General features: G+C 43.3%; 1 long non-coding RNA gene across 1 annotated transcript; it reads right to left on the bottom strand.

Annotated features, from left to right (window-relative positions):
- Positions 1 to 252: 252 nt before the first annotated feature.
- Positions 253 to 4,024, bottom strand: LOC112950965. The gene is made up of 2 exons (XR_003250111.1): positions 3,850 to 4,024; positions 253 to 947 (listed from the first exon to the last, which is right to left on the bottom strand). It is a non-coding gene; the product is annotated as an uncharacterized LOC112950965 (long non-coding RNA).
- Between the last annotated feature and the right edge of the window lie 13,840 nt (positions 4,025 to 17,864).

The raw sequence follows: 17,864 nt of genomic DNA, 5'->3' as shown, positions 1-17,864 counted from the left end.
TTTCCTTTCCCTTCCTTTTCCTTTCCTTCTCCCACCTTTTCCCCTCTCCCCATGCAGCTTCGCCCCACCGTAGCCACGAAGTGCTTCGAAGGCGTTCCCACCTCCCCACCGTCTTTTTCCCACCCTCTCCGGTTCTTTCCTCGCTGTCCAGCCCATCCCGCCCTCGTYTCCGCCAGGGAGCACCGCTCATCCCCTTCCCGCAGCGCTTCCCCCGAGCACCGCCAGCCCCTGTCGCCCTCCACGCAGCCGGACAGGGAAGGCCGCAAAGGAGGGACCAGAGCCGGGCTGGGCCAGGCCGCCCCTCTAGCTCCRCAGCTCCCGCTCACAGTCTCAGCTGCCGCTAACGCAGGACTCGGGTAATTGATTCAGTGCAATCTCTAGGATCTTGGGAAAGTCACCGCTTCCCGTCGCAGGTGTTGGTACAAGCACCGTCTTTCCTGGGCAGGGTAGGGCTCGTTAGTCCAGATTTTGCTTGGAGGATCATGAGCTCATACTGCGAAGCCAGCACTGCCACGAGCTCACACAAGCAGGTGCCTGCAGACAGGCCTCCCAAGGCAGCGCCTACATAGGTACATCCATCCCCTTGTCTCAAAACAGGGCTGTGCAGTTCCCAGGCAAGTACGGCCCAAACGTGGCCCTGTGGGCGCCGCACGGCCCTGCACACAGGGACTGTCGGCCTCCCGCCCTGGCAGGGCAACAGCAGGCGCCAGAACTGCCCCACAACGAGGGCACGTTGGACAGAGGCAGCTGCAGCTCCGCGCCGCTTGAAGGCCTGCCTATGTGAAGAGAATAAGTTATTGGAAATGGTGATAAAGCAGCGATTRAAAAGCACCCAAACCAGGGCAGTCTGGGAAAACAGCAACTTCCCTGAATTCAGGGATACTGGAATACAGGGATACCGTACTGACTCTTCGCCTTGGTCCATTCTGAGAGCAATCTGGACATACCTAAAAGCAAATACACTGGTAGCTCAAAAACATTCATAATCAAGACAGGCTGTTTCTTGAGCGGTACAGTGTTAAGGACCTTGCCTTGAAAACATTTTCCAAAGTTAGGAGCCTGCTCAGTTCTACAGGATTTAGGCCACATTTGATCAGTCTCAAACTTTGAATAAAAGCTGATAGAGTTCTCAACTCAGGATTCCTTAGGAACATCCTTCTCAGCCCTAAACAGAAACGTTCTACACTCRCTAATAGGGAAGTTTGCAAACAGAGAAATGAATCCATTGCTTTCTGTACTATTAATTCTAATCTCCTAGTAGAATTAACATTCTTTCAAGAACTTCTGTTGGAAGAAAGAGAGTATACAATAATTTTGTAATATAAATTAATGAGGCTTTAGTATGTATCTTAAAATTCCTCTTGGAAAAGATACATCATCTGTTGCCAGAATGAAGGCTTATAATTCCGACATTTCAGGTTCAGGTTTTTGTTTTGAACATGTTGAGTTAATAGAATATAATGAAGTATAATAAATAATTAACATTAAATCACAGCCATGGTAATTAGTGAAACATCTTGGGAAACGTGATCTTTGCCTGGGTGTTCACTTGGCTGTTAATTCTGACAATGCAATATATACATTAGTATTAACAGCTAGTGCAAATTAACAAGTGTATTTTGCAGCTCTGAATCAAAAAAAAAAAGTTTTCAAGCACATAGTTCTGTCTCATTTCATGAAATTTTAAGCACTTGTTTGGGTGCTCTGAGGAGTTAGTAACCATAATATGCTAAATGTGCACAGCTACCAATAGCACCAAGCTTTACTGAACACATAAGAATTACATGCCTGTCATAAATTCCTGCTGTACAGACCCTGAAGCTCAAGAGTAAGGACAATCATCGGGGTGAAAATAACACAGGAACAAGGATGCACAGAGCAGCATTTCTGGAGTGTTCGTTAAAAGGCTAGCAAATGGTGTAAAAAGCAGTGTAAATTCAGAGCTGTAGAATATAGAGCAACCCAGATCAAAATATAAAAATGCAACTTGGAGCTGATAAGAATATATTGATGTTGAATCACTGATCAAGCAATTAAGACCAGAAAAAGAGCTCTCTCAGCAACCCATCTTGTAGCTACTTTAGTTTCCAAGTAATTTGACCTGTTAGACAAGATTCTAATTTATTACAACACTTCAGTTTAGAAATAAAGAGAGCAATTATCACCAAAATTATCACTAGAAGTTAGTAATAGCTGAGCCATCTTGGGCCACACGAAGGTTAACATCAATGCAATGTTAATTCCTACAACACACTTTTTCCCCCTTCATACCATCTAGCTTGAGATGAGACCATCTAGCCCTCACAGGCTTTGTCTTAGTGTTTGCTGGCTTTCATCCTGCGGGTGCCACACCATTGTCTGTATGTACGTAGCCGCTTAATTAAGAGCCAGTATCAAGCGAGTGCTGAGTCATGTCTCCATGCCGCCAGGTGGAAGCGCCCGCTCGGCCCGAGGTCAGGGGGAACCTGGAGCTGCCATGAGTCGCAGGCCGGCAGAGCCCCCCGCGGAGCCCCGCACGTCCCCCCGCCAGCCTCYGCGGAGCAGGTAGGCGCTTAGTGCAGCGAGGCCTCTGCACAACAGGGAGCTGCCTCTGGCCTGCCCCGTCAGGCAGACTCCCCTGCACCTGCRCATAGCAGGTACCACTTGCACAGCCTGCAAACCTCTCCTGCCAGAGGTGGCAGAAATTCAGGTGTGAGGTGTAAGCAAAGGTTTGAGCATGGCCAGTTCTTCCTTACTCTCCTAAGCCTGAACATTACAAAGGCTTGTATGGAAACTGCCCAAGTGCATAAGGACCACTGGTGTCACTGGCTTATTTTTGGAAAGGACAAATTGAAATTAAGGTTTCTGGCAGTTATGAGTATCTAAAGGATTGAGCAAGTACTCAGAAGAAGGGTAGAAGTTTTATCTTCTCCTGAAGAGTTTAAGCTTAAGTATTGCGACTGGTTAAAAAAAAAAAATACAGAACAGACAAGAATGGTACATACATCACTGTGCAGCTATATACGTCACTGTACAACAATCAATTGGATTATTTAATCACAGCTTGTATAGAATTCATACAACAGAATTTTGACTAGCGTTTTGCCTTAAAGTGGGTACAAAAATAGATGTAGGAATGCAGGGAATAATTAGGTTTCTGGAAAAGGAAAAGAAAGGTCTTGGATGTAGACAGGAAGCACCTGTTTAGAGGGAGAAAAATAAGTGTTTTCAGTTGAGGTGTTTGAGAAGGTAGGTAATATCCTAGTATTTTGTAATTAAGTATTTTTTTTAAGTCAAAATGAGAAAATAACTCGATATATATAAATATTTTTTAATAGCTTTAAACTCTCTTCTTATATTTTGGTAAAGTGAAGTTTGTTCTGTGGGGGAGTGAATCTGAAAGGTGTTACCAGCTAACATAACCGTATTAGCCCCCCAAAATATGTACCCATAGAAACAAGATGAGAGTCACAAGACCTGGAATTAGTCCTCACTGTAACTTGGTAGCCAAGATTAAGCACAAAGCCCAAAATAACCTGGGACGTCTTTGACTTTGGATCTCCCACATCAGGATAAGTCAGACTCAGAGCTCTGCAACCTACTAGCAGTACGGAAGAAAAAAAACCAAAAACAACCAGTGATCTTAAATTAAGCACTTCAGATCAAGATTTACACCCCCCCCCTTTTTTTAATTTCTCCTCCCAATAAGAATAGTCAAAACCTAGGCTAGATTAACAAAGAAAAGACTGCAGCACACCCACTACCAGACAGTTTTTAAGAGCAGATTAGATAACTACCTCCTGTRAATGAGTGGCTCCTGCCTAAGGGAAGAGAGGGCTTAGTCCTTAGTGTAAGTTCTTTCTCTCTTACCATTCTGCAACATGGAACCCACATTCCACAGCTTGACAACACAGGTACTTTTTCCACCAGTAACACAATCAAGGCCAGGATGCTCCAAAACCAATAAATTAGAGAATACTTGAAGAAGTACATGTTCCTCCCCGCTCTCCCAGTAATCTTTAGGAAGGGGATAATTAACCTTCCTCAAGACCTTTAAGTACATTGAGATCAATAGAAGGAACATAACAGTAACATCACAGTAAGTTGCCTTGGGGAGGAACAACACTGCCTGCAGTAGAYTTAGCTGATAACAGGCTGCATCTCCCAGGTGCACAGAATAACTCTGCCCCCTCCACCATCTTTAAGAAACCCATTGCAGGAAGGGGAGGGGCTAAACTAGCAAACCTTTTTTATATATATTTATATTATTTATTTATGTATTTTTTTCCTATCCAATTTGTTATGATCTACATACAAAAATGTATCTGGGTAAGGATTGCAGTGGAGAGAATGGAAATACTCTTATTTTCCTGGTAATAAACTTACTATAGAGGAATTGGATGGTCTACATAAGTGAAAGAGTAGCCTTGGAGACCTTTGTGAAAGGAGTTTGCTTAATAAAAGCAAGAAGCTGAAAGCAACTGTGTTAAAAACATTGTCTTCTATAGGGTTTCCCTGTTTTTTTTAATAATGGGTTTTAGTATCTTCTGTTGGACATGTTTATTAAAATCAAGTATTTTCATGCATTAATCAAAAAGCTATTATCTTCTTCTGTGCATTGGAAGACTTATRCCTTTGGAGGATTATTCAAAAGGTGTATAAAAATGAAGGTATGTGGGCTCAAGTGCTGTAGCTGTCCTCTCTAGCACTGAAGCCCCTAAGTCACTGCTAATTTTATATATATGTGCAATCTGATTTAAGAGAAGAGCACAATCATCTCTTTGGAATCATGATTTCTGCTCTGAAGCCTGTAGTTTTAGTAGGATTTTGCAGTAAGAAAATTAATTGCTATCTCTGCTGCTAGCAGGGTGTGTGAGCTTATCACATCAAGGATCTGTGACTCCAGAGGGAAAAGTCAAAATGTAATTTCCAGATCAAAACAAAAAGCACAGAGTCTTGAGATGTTCCCTCTTTAAAACGCTCTTGATTCTTAGCCATGCTGTAAGAGGGAGAATGACTCTGGGWAGCAATACTGTTACCCTCGTATTGCTGCACTGGGCATGCAAAAACTGAGAGGTGTGGCTAAGTGGCATGATTAATTGTTCTTGGTCGTTTGTTAGCTTATCCCTTGATACATGATCCTGAAACATTTCAGTTTGATTTTTCTGTTATTAACAGCATTTTTAGGGCATCTTTAAAGTTTTTCGAGCTTTCTTCAATTTAGCGATTTTGAGAACATGCAGGTGTTTGCTGCTGAAATTGTTCTGAGCCATTCTCTGCTTGCTTTCCTCTGTCACACCGTCTGGTAGCAGGTCTGTGTGAAGGTAATGCCAGCAATGAACTGAGAAGGGAAGGAAGGGAGGCCGAAATAGCAAAGTGAATTGTTCCATTCACAGAGCTTTTCTGCTGGGGAATAAGTTAACACTGTAAACAGGAGAGAGGTGTGGTTTGCAGATTGGACAGGAAATCCTTAGTTCTAATCCTYGCTGTGCTGTTGATTCCCTTAGAGACCCTGAGCAAATGCTTTCTGCTGCTTTTTCATTGGAAATAAAATGGGGATAATAGCACTTAACAAGCTCAAAAGAGCAGCTCCTTAATGTGAAATGTTGAAACATTTGTAGTGTACTTTGAAAATAGCATGTGGCACATGGAGGCTTGAAATTAGCTTGGTTAGCTGTCTGAGGTTATTTCCTTGCACTGCTCGGAGGACTGGGGACATTTAGGGGCCCAAGGCACCAGTGTCAATGTATAGGCTTTGTTTTTCTTGCATRTAACAATGAAAAGCAGATGCTTTATGAGAGATATGAGGAAATGCAGCCCCAGCACCATAGCCATTGTCGGGTGTGATTCATGGCAGGCTGCTCTGGCACAGCCTGTAGCTGCATTTAACCCTGCTGTGAAGAGGCATCTCAGCCCTTTCTTGCTTGGGCTGCGGTGAATTTGTGAGCAGRGAGCATGGATGAGAAGAGTGCATTTACATTTAGCTAATCCACGACATGTGCCAGATCTTGCAGGATTTGTTCTTTGCAGGATTTTATTCATGCTTTTCCATTCATTCCTCTTTTCAAGATATTCCCCTACTCAACTTCCTCCCTTCCCTCCTGCCTTTTCCTCCATCTTTTCCCTTCAAAATCCAAACCTATATATATATATAGGCCCASTATTTTTCGCCACTTTGTCCCCACTCCTGAAGTTACTCTGCATGGAGGGGCCAATTTGTACAAATGACCCAGGGACTCTCATGAGACTTCTGGGATCCGAACTCAGGCCTCTGAATTATGTGTTTATGCATTAGACAGAGCCCTTCTCAGCTTGGCAAATGGGCAGCTATTCACAAGAAACTGGTGAAAGAGAGAGAGAGATTTGGACTGAAGCCTGCCTGTAAATCTCTGGATTACTGCTGCAGACAATTGCTGCCTTCTAGGAGGAAAATATGTCACTTTCTTCAGAAATCCCAGAGCTACAGTGTGTTCAAGTTCTTCAGAAGAAGACGGGACTAGAAGTAGAAGAAAACTGTGGAGAGAACCCCTGAGAAATACAGAAAGGGCAAGTTGTTTAACAGTGGCACTTAACTGGCCTACCCTAGMGACTTATTTAAAAATCCCAGGCAACACTAAGCTCTGAGTTCCTCTGATTCTTGCCTTTCCTCCCCTTTCTTTGCAGTCCCTCTGTCCTCTTTGCACTTATTTCAGTACCTGCAATACAGCAGGTTTTCCTTTCGTGGTTCCTTGCACTTGGATTTTTTGACATGAGCCTGTTTCTTCCTCTCTATCTGCAAACAGAGGTATCTCTGTATTCATAGTACATAAAAATTTATCTGTACTTTTTTTTAACCACAGTTTACTGGTTTCAGCTACTGCTGAGTGCAGAGCACCATCRACTTGGCTCTCATTGGTGACGTTGAGTCTAAGGCTGAGCAGCCTGGAGGCAGAGAGCTACAGGATTATGACAAGTCAAACAGATCATCATATTCCATGTTTTCTTTACCATAACTGTAAAAACTTAGAGGAATAGAAAGACAGTAGGACAAAACAGAATCCTGCTTATGTTTTTGAAAACATAAAGCTGTTCTGCAGGCAAACCTGGTCCAAAAATGAGTGCCTAGAATACTTGCTTACATGATCATTGCCATACGTTTACCTTCTACCAAAAGAAAAAAAGAATGCATGGGTTTTCTGCTTTGAGAATTTAATCTTTCCGAAACTTGGTTTCAGTCCAAATTGGACAGCAACTAAACATGTTTTTCAGTTCACACAAATGGGAAGTTCCCTGGACTCTGCAAGGTCTCTGAGAAGGTAGCAGGCTCATCATTTGCGCTTCCAGTAGCAGTAGGAAATTATCGGGAACGTCAGTTCAGTGACCAACTACAGGGGCTTCCCATGATCCGGCTTTCTGCAAAGCTGCCAGGAGAACTCTAGTACTATCAAATACCACGAGCCTTTACAACCTGTGTCTGCAAACCAAACCAAACAAGGAATAGAYTCTTTGTCAAGCGCTCAGGCATTCCCTTCTCCCAAGACACTTTAGCAACAACCCTCTGGTTCTTCAGAGCAGTCCACTGGAAATCCTTGGATGTGGCAGAAGGGAGGCTGTGAGTGCAGGGATGTTTCTCTTGGTAGCATGAGCCTCCCTGGACCAGAAGACTAGTCCTACGGTTAGACAGACACGGAGTGAGGAAGGGCACAAGGCCAGGAGCAACAATCCAGTGACAGGCAGAGCATGAACATTTATGGAGCCATGGCCAGCTGCGGTGCTGCAGCTTAAGCCTTTGGTTGTGCTGGAGATAAAATGCATCTTGAAATCTGGAAAACTTTCAGAAATAGAAACTTTATTTTCTCAATACCCCGTTCTTATAAAATCTTCTTTATCTATTTATGAAACTGAAGCACTGTCATCCCCAATGACTTGCCAAAGGTCATTCAGTAGATCAGTGACCGAGTTAGAAAGAGAAGTCTTCTTGGGTTTCCTTTCTAGTGTCCTACCTGCAAAGCCAAAGGAGATAGAGATGTGCAGGTGTTCCGAGCTGCTCAGTGCTCAGGAGTTCCTTCCTGAGGTCACCTGAGCTACCAAGTGTTGTGTGTTTTGGGAACTCCTTCCTTGATCTAACTTCAGTTGATAGTTTGGAGCACTTGAAAATCTGTCTGTGACCACTCAGACCACTTCAGTAGCTCATGGCAGAGGCAAGAATAGATCACAGTGTGTGTATTTCTTCCCCCAGCCTTTTGTACCTCCTTCTCCCTGTTCTTGTGGTCAAAATGAGCTTTTTCCTTAACTACTCCATCTACCCTCTTTCATTTTTCCTGCTTGCTTATTTCTCAGCCATGCTTTTGTTCAGTGTTCTTCTCCTTTCATTAAATTGAGCATCACATAAGGAGGCAATTGTTTGCTTAGCATGCTCTATCTCTATTGTCCTTTTATAGAGAATAATGAGTATGAGGCAATTGAAGTTAGGATATATTGTCACAAGAAATCAGAGTAGTTATCACAGGAATGGAGCTGCAGTATCAGCCTGCCCAGGTATTTTCCATAGCAGCTTGAAATAGATTCCCTCTGCCTGCTGTTGCTTCTGACTTGTCTCCTCCAAGTCCTCCTTGTGTAGTGCCAGCACAGGCAGAGCTGTCACAGCACTTGGTGCATAGTACTAATTTTGTCTGAGGTTGCCAAATTTGTAGTTTCACAGAGATGCCTCCTCCTTCCTTCCTAAATTATAGGAGATTGTGTTYGTTTTGTGTTAGTTTGTGTTAGCCACCCACACAGCGTGGATTACCTGATCYGAGCAGTGCTCTATACAAAGTGGAGCCGTGTGGAGTAACTGTCACCTCTGTGGTGACTGTAGCGGGTGCTGTCCTTAGCAGGCAGCTCTGTCCCATGGGTGAGCTGCACCGGGGCTGACTGCAGGCCGGGTGCTGAGCCCTGCTGCCCCTGGGGCAGCCGYGGCCTCGAGCAGCAGGGCTGGAGGGCGCGCAGCGGTCTGGAAAGGCTCGTGAGCGGAGCGGCCGCTCATGGGGCTGCCCGGCTCCAGCCACCGCTGCTCCCTGCAGCTAGAACAGGCTTGGGGCCAGGGGACAGCTCAGGTCACCATCCTGCACGGAGCATTCCGGCCCATGTGGGATTGCTGCTGAGAGGACAGTAAAGCAGCAGACCCTGGCACTCTCCGCGTGTGACATGTCTAGGACTGCTGAGGGTGCAGCCACGTGCACTGTTAAATATTGTTGTTCCTCGTTCTCTGCTGATACACATCAATAAAAGCAAGCATTCGGAGCTAGAGGTTCCACGTACATCTTGTCAGAAACTACTCAAAAGTTTAATGCAAATATAGAAATGTTGGAAAGAAGCTTCATTCACTTACACGTTTATATAATGCTTTTTAGCTGAAACTGATTATTGAGTTTTATCCATGTAAGATTTACTTTACATTGTGCTGAAATGCAGCCTTTTCTAGGGGAGATTTTGAAATCTGTTAGTAAGTAGAAGTGGAGCATGTATCRAAAAAGGACTGATTTTTTTTTTTGGTAAATGCAAGGCATTAATGACTTAATTAGACTTGTGTTATTTGGATTCAAGGCATATGTTTCTCTTRCCATGCCTAACATTAGCTGACCTGGCTTCTTTCGGTACCTGTTAATGCTACATGAACACTCTAATTGTTATTTACTAAGTAATAGCTGAAATTGCTTTGGATTTATGTGTAAAATACACGTTGGATTTTATGTGGCATCAAAAAAATTATAAAACAAAAGGAAAGCATCAGATAAGACTGCCTGGGAAATTCAAGGTAGAGAGTAATTTGGCCAAGAATGGTGGAATTTGGCCAAGAACATAGAATATAACTCTTTGAACAATCCTTGCAGAATTTGTAAGGCAGTAGGCAGGTTTTGTAAGGTCCTTATATATCCTTGAGGTGAGGAGCAAGATGAACTCCCCATCCCTTTACATGTTTACGAGTTGTCAGGACCTTGTTTCCAACTGCTGTCCGAGGAGGTGTAGGATTTCGGCGGATGTGCCAGGCGCGGGATGTGCCGCTGGCTGCTTCCACACCGAATGGACACCCRCGCGGTTATTTTGGGCCCAGGAGCGCTTGGGTCAATGACGCCAGTGTTGAAACCGTAAAAAAGAGCAGCCTCTGTTTCGCAGGGGATGCAGGGTTTGAGAGGGGCACCACAGAGGGGAGGGACAGGCGAGGAAGACTGCGTGGGGCAACCCATATCACGTCTTGTTAGCAACAGTGTTAATTCACTGCCTAATTAAATAGTTAATTAAGCTCACTGTGGGGACCAGATAGAACAATTAGTCAAGAGTTTATTGCATTTTTCAATTTCCTAGTAGAAAGTAAAAATCAATTCATCAGAATTCCCTGAATTTTGCTTACCTCCCAGAGCACTGATCTAATCAATGTGACACAGACTAGCTGCCCTTTAATAGGCCATGCCAGAAGAGATTCCCATGCTCTAGGAAGAGTATATTTAGCATAGACTGGGAAAATGTGCTAAGATAGGAATGGCAATTCCTTTCAGGTCATTCCTTTAGTTTTTAAAAGAGGAAGTCTCCATGTAATGGTTGAGGTGGGGGAATGCTGAGTATTCATAGGGAAAGTTGTGGTGAAATGATGATGGAGAATTGGGAAATTTGTAAATGTTCAGGAACTGCTAAAAGAAAAATTGCTAGCTGTTGGCTAAAATGCTATGAAATAGAAATGAAACCTACAGAAATTACAACTTTCATTCAGGTCTATTTCTAGGTTATGTTAAATTTTGTCAGGACATTCCTCCAGTGCTGTGAAAAGATTCACTTTACAAATTATTATATTTCAGGTAAACTTCTGAGTTAACCTATTCTATAGCAAATGAAGGGGGCTGGTAAAGGTGAGAKGAAGAGCAGAAAAAGTATTTCAGCATTTTTTTCTTTCTCTGTGAAGAGTTCTTCAGTCAGACTGTTGSCTTAACTTCTGCAGCAGAGCTGGATTCATGACTCAGCTGCAATTTTATTGCTGCCCTTTCTGTTTTGAGTGGGAAATGTTTTATACAAGTGTCACTTTTTCCAGCTGAGAAAAGACATATATACTGCTTAGCTCCCTCATGTCCCAAGAGGTCTTCTGACCCATAAAAATGATAATGTTACCTTATGCTCTCCCATAAGACATGCAGTGAAATATATGCACTGATAGTTATCTTTCAGGCAGTTGAAGGATGATGATTGCAATGATATATGCCTTCCCCTCGTCCCCACCGTATAGCTATCATTTTTTTTTTCTTTCAATCAGGACAAGTTGTGTTTGGGAGTATAGAAGTGGCATATGCATTTTTTSACTTCCAGAATAGCCCAAGCAGGAGACAGCTGGATTGTTGCCATCTATTAATTGTTTTCTAGCCTGTAAGGGAGGAGCCTTTTCTGGGTTTTAGTGTATTCCTAGAGGCAGGTGTCCTTTGAAGTAAAAGCCACCCTTGCTGTTGGAAATCTTTATTACCAGGGTCCTCAGAAAGACTAGAGAATGAGTTCATGAGTGTCCCTGGAAATCCTTCCTGGGAGATGATCCCTAAAAACAGGCCGTTCACCCTTTAGCTCTTCAGTCACATCCCATCCACAGGATTTGTTTGGCKCTGAGAGTACTGTGGGTCTGGCGGGGTGCCTGTGCTGCCGACAGCAGCGCGCAGAAGTCATTCCTTCCCGCGAGGCTTTGCCCATACGTGAAGTTTCTGCTGCGCTGAAGCAGCAAAGCTGCTRTCTCCTCGTCCTCACCAAAACCCTGCAGTACTGCTGCCACCTATGGAAAATTTGGAAGCCTGACCTTTGCAATCCAGCTCACACATGTGCAGCTGTGAAAACAGGATTTGAACAGGCCTTGCTGATCTGCAGATAGAGCTCCATGGTTTTTACTAGGGCTTTGTTAATCTAGGCACAAGGCAGCTCAAATTCTCTTCCTCCCAAATAAATCGGTTTTGAAATTGAAATTGCTTCCGGAAATTGGCCCTTAAGGCAATATTTTTGCTTGACACCGGCACCCCGAGGCCCCCGTGTAAAAATACCGCTGGCTGGTTCCGCTAAGTGCTGCGCAAGCTGCAGAGACRCGGGACTGAGCAGCGTTCGCAGCCCTCCTGCGACACGACGGGCTGACGCTCGGACGGGGAGCAGCCTGTGCTCGGGAGACGCAGGACGTACTGGCTGTAYGTGAGGGGTTTGTGTGCACATGATGGGGCACTGGGGACTGTGGCCGAGCTGTGCCCTGGCACTYGCTTCCAGGTGTTGGGCACGGGGGGCCATCATGGGAAGAGGCTCCACTTYAGGCTTGAGGAGGATGGGGACATGGCAGGCTGGGTGTGTGGTCGGAATGGGTGTTTTGGAGTTGCACCCCTGCTGAGACACCAGACGGAACGCTGGAAACGCGTCAGGCGGCTCTTTGCCAGGTAGGCATGTGGCCCCACGGGCTGAGGGCCCTAGGCTGGAGCGGAGCCGCCACCTCGGCCTGGCCTTGTGTCTGCGGCGCAGGCAGCACCAGCTGCTGGGCCCAGGTGCCGTCATGAGGGGCTGATTGTGGAGGGAGCCCGTGGGGTGGAACCTTCCGGAACCGCCCGGGGCTGCTGAGGCAGTGTGAGGTGATCAGCCATGCCACCGCCTCGCCCCTGAAAAATGGGCCCTGGAGGGCCCCTACGGATAGGAGCTGGTTTGGATGGCTGTGACAGGATAGGCTGGAGCAGAGGGCATGGATGTAGTCATCTTTTTGTGGTGTCTCCGTTTTTTGGAGGGTGCAGCCTGYGGACTGACGTAAATGGCAGTTTTTCCATCAGAAATGGCATGGGAAGAGCTGTATTGGGCTGAGGAGCCCTTTTTGCCCTGCAGTAATGACTGTTTTTTCCTTTTATGGCYTCTTGAAGATCTTGGACAATCCTCTGTTTTGCTGGGTTTACTATGGGCAAGACTGGGCTTTCCAACAGGTAGGTAATATTTGCTTATGGTTAACTTGGACAAATCCTTTAAAATATCTCACCTTTCCTTTCCTACCCCTCTGAGAAACAGAATTTTATTGCCACTTAAATACTTCCAACCTTTTTAAACTGTTAAAAAGGCAGGATAAAAGTGATAGGGATTACACTATCTTTAATTGAGTATATTGGAGTATGGCTGTGACCTAGTTCTGTCTGGCGCGTAAGTATTTCAAAGAGGGTTGATGTCCCATATGTTCCATTTTTGCACATTGAAATATTTTAAGCAACTTATCAAGACAAGTATTTCTGAAGCCTAATGTGTTATACAGAAATGTTACCATAACTGATGCTTCCCTTTTTATTATAAGGCATAGTTTGGTTTGTGAGCTGATTACTCTTAGCCTTTCATTTGAAGAAGTTAAAGACTTAGCCAGACGAAATAGGTTCTGATTAAAAAGATAAATTCTAGTCATTCTTGCTCTTGGAGTGCTGTAGCCTCTGTAATTTCACCATCGCAGTTTTTCAGCCATCACACATGGCCCTAAAAAAAATGGAAAGGATRGAAGAAGAGAAGGTAGTAGCTTTTAATATTTTGGAATGAGGCTGACAAGATAGGAAGCAACCCTCCCTACTTGGAAACTGTAAGCTAAGGCAAGCACTGGTGCTGCCAAGTTAATGGGTAAAACCTATATAAAGCTAGCAAAGTATCTCAATGCGTAACATGAAGTTGTAGTGCAACCTGTCTCCAGGTAGTGGCTGACTAACAGGTGGTGGCACCAGAGTTCTGTGGTAGCTGTGAAACAGGCTGGAAGCTGCCCTGTTTTCAGTTTGTGGAGCGCTTATCTTCCTGGTGCCAGTTGTCTAACCCCAGGCCTCTTACGCGAAAGCAGTTCCACGGGGTGTGTGCACAGARCTGCTGTCCTCATCTGTTAGTGTGACATAGCAGGAGATAGCCTCCTTTCTTGAACAGAAGATGGTGTTCCTCAGTGATGCTAGATGGAAAATAATACAAGATAAAATAATGCAGCATCTCTGCTTTAAACATAGAGACTGAACAAACAAATGCTTATTTTTTGAAATATTRTTTGACAAGCAGATATGTACATTACTTAATCTTGCAGCTCTTCAGTTTTTAGACATCAATTTGAGCTTAAGATACTGCAAGGAGGGAAGAAAATTTCAYAGGAAAAGGTCTGTTGAAGCACAATATGGTGCAGAAGACAAAATACATCCTCAGAACAGCATTGCTTTGATTTCTTTTTTCAGGATATATGAATAGGAGGTGTAATATTCACTTAGTATTTCTCTATTTTAACAGTATCGAGAATGGACCTCAGCATTGTAATAACAATAAATAGATAATAATATGTGTTAAATTCCATCAGGACATAGCAGGCAAGTAAAGCTGTTCAATTTGTTCATGGATTTACTCCAAGCCGAGTTCTTTAGAATGAAAACAGTAAAAGGGTATTAGGCTTATTTACTGTTGACAAAATTAAGATTCTGGTAGTGTTGTGACTGTACAAACCACAAGGTGGTGGCATCACACAGGTAAATGGTAAATGCTGTATAAAATCCCTTTTTTTCTTTTTTTTTAAGATACCATTTACCCGTCCTTTTGACTTGTGCCGCAATTGAGCCTTGCTACTCCACTTTGATAGTGTTTATAACATCTGGCTTTTGTCTGTCTACTCAAACTTTTAAGGCTCTTGCTTGCACTGGGACTGGAATCTCCTGTGTTTGTGGGCTTGGTGACAGCTACCATGCAATCCCTCCAGGCCTCTGGAAAGTGCTATAGCAAGATCAGTTTGGGTCATCAGTTCAGCTCCATCGCCTCTTTCTTGTGCCTYAATCAGTCCTCTCTCCACAAGACCYTTCCATTGCTWTTTCTGTACTTTCTCCGCTGGTATCAAAGTGCTGCTTTATCAGTCTGTTAGCCATCACCTTTACTCTGCTAGTGGTGCAGCTTTGCTTCCATTCTGTCCCTGCCTGCAGACAGTTTAGATCATCTATCACTGTCTGAGGAGAAAGTTGCCTTGCAGACTCCTTGGACTTTGGAACTTGAAAACAGGGTCTGCTGCTCTCTTTCCATTTTCTTCCAGGTAGGGATGCTGTAGCTTGCTCATTAGGTAAGCTTCCTGAAAAGGTTTTGTCCTGTGTCCACCTGCTTTATTTTGAGATCTTTGAACCATGTTGGCTTGATGAATTTAAAAAACAAAATTCTGTGTTTTTATGGTTGGCATCTGCCAACTGAATGGCTGATAAGTACTGCAGCTTTTCTAAGTATTGCTTTTATATTTAACCCATAGGAACACAACTTTTTATCTCTTCTAACTGGTATTTGTTTGGCTTGCACWCAGATTATGAATTCTTGGATGGATAGGCTTTAATTATTTTTATTTGATTCGATTGTGTATCATCTTATACAAGAAAGACCTAGTCTTATATTTGGGTTTCCACCATGACAGAAAGCACAGGACTGGTGCGTTGTGAAGTCAATGAGCAGATGTCCAAGAGCAGCTTGGGTATCTCTGAACCTGATGGCAAAACTTTCACAGCTGGTCCAGTTGTGGACTAATTCTGTATCTGTCGTCATTAGGAACGACAAATGTACCTGAGACACTAGGGGACAGGAAAGCAGTGCAGATGTTGAAACATGTCAGATGATGAAATATCTGGTTCTTGTCTTATAAAATAATAAGACCAGGTGTAAACTGGCAGTTCTGTTAAGTATTAAGGCTTGTAAATGATATTCCCGATTTTAACAAAAAGTGTGGAAGTGGAAAATTTCCAATTATTGAATAATATTGTAGAACTCTGTAATAACATTTTTTCTCAATATTTTAAGTCTTACCTCTAGTGGCAAGCTAAGCATATATAATTTTATATACATTATAAATGTACATATGTTCATGCATACGGTGTATATGCTAAAACTTTTATGTGTTTCAAAATGGCGTTGTTTTTAGATAATACTGTAAATACAAATGAGTGCATTTGGCTCATTAGATCAAGCCTTGGTGGAAAGTCAAAGGTTGTCTTGTTCCCAGCCCACAGAATGTTCCTTAAAACAGATGTTTGTGTCTTGGCTGTTGCAGGTTTATTTCTTAAATGTTATTGTTTTGCAGGGTATGTGGCAATTGTGCCAATAATTGAGCCTTGGGGAAATGTTTTCACATATTCATGGATATCACTGTCCCAGAATTCAGGAGCTCCTGGGGTCTAATCCCATCTTTGCAGCTGACCTACTGCAACTTTTACTTCATGTCCTCTCCCCCTATCAGAGAATAGAAATAATACAATAGCACTTACCTAATGCAGGTGCATTGAAGGGGGCAGAGGAAAGGGCTAATGATTTTAACAAACCCTTATAAGGAACTGGATGAGTGTTTATACTTGGGCATTTGTAGTAATGGGTTTTGTCAACTTACTGTGTTTGAGTAATTAAGAAATATCCAATTTGACTATCACTGTGTTGTACGTTTATGAAAGCTAGTTTGCAGTGGTCAACACTTGCACTGAAGAATCAGGAAATGAAAATATGAAGAAAACATACGGTCTTACACTGCTTGCCCTGCAGGTGCAGAATTGAGTGGCGGTAGAGGGAGTGTTACTGTGTGGTTTTAAGTGTCCAGAGTTGAAGTTGCACTTTCTCCTTCTAGCTTTCCTCCTCTACCTCCATTTTATCTKCTGTTTGTCTCTCTTCTATGTGGATTACAGGCAGTGCAGGGAAGGAGCTTTAGTTCAGTTAGTTTAGGACCTGCATGTACTGAGTATTGCACAAGTTGGTAGCATCATCCTGGACTGTTTCTGCATTTAACTTGGATATCAATGGAAGAAGCAAGCAGCTGGTAACTGTTGAAGATCTCCAGTATGTACTCACTATCAGCAAAATGCTTCATCCATCCATAGGAATAATAATGATTTACACTTTACTGATTTGTATCTRGGTGATTACTAAATGGGCCACCTAGAAGGAGTATGAGTGTGAAAAAAAATTGTTCTTGCTAGAACTGATCTCGCTGACTTGTGGCAGATTATGAATGGAGGAAAGGAAATTATATGCCATATGCTTCAACATATTCTACCCTTCAGATGCTCTGAACACATGCRCTTGAAAACAACATAGGGTGTTTTTCTTCCCTAAAACCACAAAATATATGTGGACCACAGAGAACTGCGTCTGCTCAGGGCTCTCTCTGAAACCCGCTGAACCTGTTCATCCATTGTGTTTTTGCTGAAGTCCTGGGGACTTGGAGTCACTAAAGGCTTCTATCTTTGGCAAGTAGGTAAATATTAGAAAAATAGGATGAAGGAAAAGCACAGGAAAACTGGTTCTGTCTTCCCTCTTTCCCCCACTGTGTGTTACTCAGTGGGTGCACAGTGAATACATGTAGTGGTGCGTCAGTCGTGAAAGGACTGTCCCAAGTAGAGGCATCTTTTGATGAATCACAGCTCATGTGGTAGTTCTTAGTGTTTCTCCTATACGTAGGAGAATAAAATAAGGAGAAATGTATGTGAGCTCATATTATGGCTTCCTGCAGCAGCTGCTGCACTGTAGAATGGCTCATGATTTATAGTGAAGTGAGGGAATCTACCCAGTGCACAGCACTGACTAGGTTTCATAAAGGTCCCTTTTTGTTTTGAGCTAGGTATCTTTCATCAGAGTGAGATCTAACTTGGATTCTTTGGTTATATATGTTATCAACTAGTTCTGATTTGCCTTTAACTTGTTTCTTAAAAAMATAAAAATAAATTGACCGAGTCTTAAGCTTTGAAGAAAGAGATCCATTTTTCATACTGTAAGTTACTATTTAGATATTTTCCTTTATCGTATGAGAATTTAATGTGCTTGTCCAAGTACAAGAACATCAGGCTTGAGTTCATCTTGTAAATATAGACTTTCTTAGCCTCTGRCTTAGCCTTGCTGGTCCTACTTTCTGGTTCTGGTTTTAAGCAGTAGAG

Source organism: Nothoprocta perdicaria, unplaced genomic scaffold, assembly GCF_003342845.1.
Source record: "Nothoprocta perdicaria isolate Ctin4 unplaced genomic scaffold, notPer1 scaffold_103, whole genome shotgun sequence".
Lineage (NCBI taxonomy): Eukaryota > Metazoa > Chordata > Aves > Tinamiformes > Tinamidae > Nothoprocta > Nothoprocta perdicaria.
This window is presented reverse-complemented; position numbering and strand designations above follow the sequence as displayed.